Below are 5,917 nucleotides of genomic sequence, written 5' to 3' on the forward strand. Positions count from 1 at the left end.
TTAAAGAAACAAAGGCTACTTGGAGAAACGGGTGATTCTTGATCTGGGGCAGGAAATGTATAGAATGAGCATAAAATATCTTGACATACTGAAGAGCAGAGGAACTATTAAAGACTTCTAGGGTCACGTCCAAAGGACCCAGGAGCCAACTTGAAGAGGCTTCCCATTGGCCAAAGATGGGACAATTTGAGTATCAATAAGGGTAATAATTAGAATGGACTGAAACCCATTAAATAAGTTTAAATACATAAATTCATAATAATAATGTAGTCTTACCAAAGGGATTAAACCTGAATCTGATCAAGTTGAATCTGATCAACTGCCAATTTACAGGAAATAGAGGACAAAGACACACTGAAAACACCATGAGTGTGCAATCTGCAAAACCCAGACTGTGGGGAACCCTGCAGTCAGACAGCTGAGTTCAACAGATAAATTGTAAGAAAAAGAAGGGGGAGAACCATTAGATTAAAGGAGACTTAAAAGACATCAAATTATCCTAAATGATACATTAGAACAGTTAGACTAATTGATATTTTCAGGACACTAAAATCTGTAACAAGACAAGGATGCCCACTCTCACCACTTCTATTCAACACAGTATTGGAAGTCCTAGCCACAGCAATCAGGAAAAGAAATAAAAGGCATCCACATTGGAAGGGAAGAGGTAAATTTGTCATTATGTGCAGATGACAGGATACGATATATAGAAAACCCTAAGACGCCACAGAGAAACTACTAGAACTGATAAGCGAATTCATCAAGGTAGGAGGATACAAGGTTAACACACAGAAATCAGTTGCATTTCTTTACATTAACAATGAAATATCAGAAAGGGAATGTAAAAAACCAAATCCCTTTTAAAATCGTGTCAAAAAATAAAATACTTAGGAGTAAACCTGACCAAGGAGGTGAAAGACTTATATGCTGAGAACTATAAAATATTAATAAAGGAAATTGAAGATGACTCAAAGAAATGGAAAGATATCCTATGCTCTTGTATTGGAAGAATTAATATTGTTGAAATGGCCATACTACTCAAAGCAATCTACAGATTTAGTGTGATTCTTACCAAATTACACATGACATTTTTCACAGATCTAGAAAAAATAATCCTGGGCTTCCCTGGTGGCGCAGTGGTTGAGAGTCCACCTGCCGATGCAGGGGACACGGGTTCATGCCCCGGTCCGGGAAGATCCCACATGCCGTGGAGCGGCTAGGCCCGTGAGCCATGGCCGCTGAGCCTGCGCGTCCAGAGCCTGTGCTCCACAACGGGAGAGGCCACAACAGTGAGAGGCCCGAGTATCGCAAAAAAAAAAAAAAAAAAAAAAATCCTAAAACTTATATGGAACCATAAAAGATCCAGATTCGCCAAAGCAATCCTGAGGAAAAAGAAAAAAGCAGGAGGCATAACCCTCCCAGACTTTAGACAATATTACAAAGCTAAGAGTAACCAAAACAGCATGGTATTGGTACAAAAACAGATACATGGATAAATGGAACAGAATAGAGAGCCCCAAAACAAACACACACACACACCTATAGTCAACTACTTTGACAAAGGAGGCAAGAATACACAAAGGAGAAGAGACAGTCTCTTCAGCAAGTGGTGTTGGAAAAGTTGGACAGCCACATGTAAATCAATGACGTTAGAACACACCCTCCTCCCACCATACACAAAAATAAACTCGAAATGGCTTAAAGACTTAAATATAAGACACATAAAACTCCTAGAAGAGAACATAGGCAAAACATTCTCTGACATATATCGTACCAATATTTTCTTAGGTCAGTCTCCCAAGGCAATAGAAATAGAAACAAAATTTTAAAAATGGGACCTAATCAAACTTACAAGATTTTGCACAGCAAAGGAAACCATAAATTAAATGAAAAGACAACCTACAGGCTGGGAGAAAATATTTGCAAATGATGCGACTGACAAGGGCTTAATTTCCAAAATATTAAAAGAGTTCATATGACTCACTATCAAAAAACAAACAACCCAATCAAAAAATGGGCAGAAAACCTAAATAGACATTTTTCCAAAGAAGACATACAGATGGCCAACAGGCACATGAAAAGACGCTTAACGTCACTAATTATTAGAGAAATGCAAATCAAAACTACAAGGAGGTACCATCTCACAGTGTCAGAATGGCCATTATTAAAAAGTCTACATATATGAAATTCTGGACAGGGTGCAGGGAAAAGGAAACCCTCCTATACTGTTGGTGGGAATGTAAATGGGTGCAGCCACTATGGAAAACAGTATGGAGGTTCCTCAAAAGGCTAAAAATAGAGTTACCATATGATTCAGCAATTCCACTCCTGGGCATATAGCTATAATTCAAAAAGAAACATGCACCCCAATGTTCCTAGCAGCACTGTTCACAATAGCCAAGACATGGAAACAACCTAAATGTCCATTGACAGATGAGTGGACGAAGATGTGGTACATATACACAATGGAATACTACTCCCCCTTGTGGTTGCCAAGGGGAAGGGTGTGTAGGGGAGGGAAAGAATGGGAGTTTGGGACGAGCAGATGCAAACTATTATGTATGTAGGATGGATAAACAATAGTGTCTGTATAGCATAGGGAACTGTATTCCATATCCTGTGATAAACCATAATGGAAAAGAATACAAAAAAGAATATATATATGTGTAACTGAATCACTTTGCTGTACAGCAGAAATTAACACATTATAAATCAACTATACTTCAATTAAGTATTTTTTAAAAGACGTCAAATTAAAGAGTAAGACTATATTATAGTGTCTAGAGAGACACTTAAAGACATTTTTAAAAGTGGTGATTATCAAAGTCAAGATAGTGATTACTTTTGGGGGAGGCAGGGGGTTTGTGATTGTAATGGAGAACACAGGCTTCTGGTGTGACTGACAAAACTCTTGATTTGGGAAGTGAATACAAGTGTGTTCACCTTGTATCAACCATCTGTTTATTAACCAAGATGTAATGAAACATTTTAACCAAGCTGTTAATGAAAGTGACAAAAATGGAGAATTTTTCACTCAAACACCTAAACTCTAAAGGGTATATACTTTAGTAAGAGGGAAATGGAACTCAAAAGCAAGGAATGAGATGCAAAAAGAAATGACTTTGAGTAAATTAGATCCTGAAAGAATATAATTCCTGAGTTAAATGAATTTGAGAAAGAGAGTCTGGAGAAGCATAGTGAATTGACCACATTCACTCATTTTCTTTCCAAAACACCCACTGAAGTGAAACAAAGGAATAGTTATAAACCGACAAGGTGGCTGCAGATTTGCAAGACAGTAGGTCATTGATTTGAGGAGAGGCTCAGAACTTGGAGGTATAAGGTACTTTGGGAAGTGGAAAGTGCTTACAGGAAGCTGATGAGTAAAAATCTGTATGCTGAATAGTGACTCCTTATCCCCCATTTTTTTTCCCATTCCTCTTTTTGAAATTCCATCAGCCAAAGCCATGCCTCCTAAACTAGATATTGGAGTATTATTCTTTTGAGAAACTGAATGGTCCCAGAGAAAGCCTTCTATATGTTGCCATTTGGAGGCCCAAGAGCAAAAAGTTTGGTTTACCAGCTTATCACTCTCACCTGAAACCTATTAGTATATAAAAATAAGTGTAGAAAGAAGTCCCCCAAACAAACCTATTAGTCCCCCAAACAAAAGTGAAATCTATAAATATGAATTGCAGAGAATAATATTGATGAGTATTTGACAATTAAAAAAATAGTTGGATAGGTATACAGAAAACCAAGCAAATTTTTAAAAGAAAGGCAATCATTAATACCGGGAAAAGCAAGCCTTTCTGTGTTACCCAAAAAGGGGTCCATATGGCATTGTTCTGAGTTCCCATCTTAACTCAAAAGGAAACTATCACAATGTCCAGAGCCCCCGACAGCCTGAAAATGAAGGAGGAGGGTGTCCTCAAATTCCTTGCAGCAGGAACCTACCTTGGTGGCATCAACCTTGACTTCCAAATGGAATACAGCATCTGTTTCCGAATCGGGTTCATTTTGCGGGATGTGCAGCAAGCCGAAACGCTGAGACACTGCAGTTTGCAGCCTAGAGAGGGTTTATTCACAGGGCAACCAAGTGAGGATACGAGGATATGGGCGGACAAATCTCAAAACCGCCTCCCTGAAGGGGAGCAGGGCCGTCTGAGGTGTGGGGAGAGTGGGGAAAGGTGACTGGAAAAAGGTGCGGTAATCGTCGTTCTGCGCAGGTGTAATAAGCTACAGGCCTCCCCACGTTCCAATGAGGAGGCACTCAGCACAATCTGAGGGTGGAGCCTTCAGCCCTCTGATGTCAAAGGTCACCGAGTGGGCACTCGTGCATGCCCTGTTGGAGGGTGGGTGGTCCTAACCAGGTTTAATCAGCTCAGATGGAACTAGACACAGCTGACTCCAAGTTCCAAGTTAGGCTACCTGCTGCTTGGAGGACCTGCAATTAAAATAACCTTGATTAGTGAAGGCAGATGAAATGTATTTAACTCATGATTACCTATGGTTTCATATCTGCAAAAAGTGATGACATCTACATCATAAATCTGAAGAGAACCTGGGAGAAGCTTCTCCTGGCAGCTTTTGCTGTTGCTGCCATTGAAAACCTGGCTGATGTCAGTGTCACGTGAAATACTCGAGGAATACAGGCCAGTGAGCTGTGCTGAAGTTTGCTGCTGCCACTGGAGCCACTCCTCTTCCTGGCTGCTTCACTCCTGGGACTTTCACTGGCCAGATGCGAGTGGCTTTCTGACTTCTCGTGGTTACTGATCCCAGGGTTGACCACCAGCCTCTCACAGAGGCGTCTTATGTTAACCTGCCTACCACTGCTCTGTATAACAGACACTCCTCTGTGCTGTGTGGACACGGCCGCACCACGCACCAGCGGGAGAACTCACTCAGCTGTCCTGATGTAGTGCATGCTGTTTCAGGAAGTTCTGCACATGGACGGCACCGTCTCCTGTGACCACCCCTGGGAGGTCAGGCCTGATCACTACTTCTGCAGAAATCCTGCAGGAGAGTGAAAAGGAAGAGCAGGCTGCTGCTGAAAAGGCTGGGACCCAGGGAGAATTTCAGGGGGAATGGACCGCTCCAGATTCTGTGTTGACTGCTACTCGACCTGAGGTTACAGACCGGTCTGAAGGAGCACAGGTGCCCCCGTGTCTGTCCAGCAGTTCCCTGCTGAGGACTGGAGCGCTCAGCTGGCCACCAAAGACTGGTCTGCAGCTCCCACTACTCAGACCACTGAATGGGAAGGAGCAACCACTGAGGGGTCTTAAGCTGTTCTACAGACCAGCTTAAGACTATTTCTTAAATAGAAAATGGAAATAAGGGTGATGGAAAAGAAACAGTTAAATAACAGAAAAGCAAAAAAAAAAAAAAAAAAAAAAAGGCCCAGGAAAGGAAACATTAATCATAATTGCTACTTGGCTTATCATTGAATAATATTTACAGAGTCATAATAATATCAATACTATTATTTTAACCAAAATTTGTGATGTATTTACTATGAGAGAACAGAGGAAGAGAGAGAATAGAGGATGTGGGGGAAGAGATAAGTCGGCTAAATGCTTGATCTCCTTATTAATACAAGTCAATAGTTGACATCTAAAACTGATATATAAAAAAATCAAAGTAAACATATTCTTTAGAAATACGGAAGCAATGAGGTACCACATCACACCAATCAGAATGGCCATCATTAAAAATCTATAAATAACAAAGGCTGTAGAGGGTGTAGAAAAGGGGACCCTCCTACATTGTTGATGGGAATGTAAGTTGGTACAGCCACTATGGAAAACAGTATGGAGGCTCCTCAGAAAACTAAACATAGAATTACCATATGATCCAGCAATCCCACTCCTGGGCATATACCCAGACAAAACTATAATTCAAAAAGATACATGCACCC

The 5,917-nt window shown here is 40.8% G+C and overlaps 1 pseudogene; it reads left to right on the forward strand.

The window, feature by feature from the left end:
- Window positions 1–3,885: 3,885 nt before the first annotated feature.
- Window positions 3,886–5,285, forward strand: LOC103071125 (40S ribosomal protein SA-like; annotated as a pseudogene).
- The last annotated feature ends 632 nt before the right edge of the window (window positions 5,286–5,917 follow it).

Source organism: Lipotes vexillifer, unplaced genomic scaffold, assembly GCF_000442215.2.
Source record: "Lipotes vexillifer unplaced genomic scaffold, Lipotes_vexillifer_v1.1 scaffold863, whole genome shotgun sequence".
In the NCBI taxonomy this organism is placed as follows: Eukaryota; Metazoa; Chordata; class Mammalia; order Artiodactyla; family Lipotidae; genus Lipotes; species Lipotes vexillifer.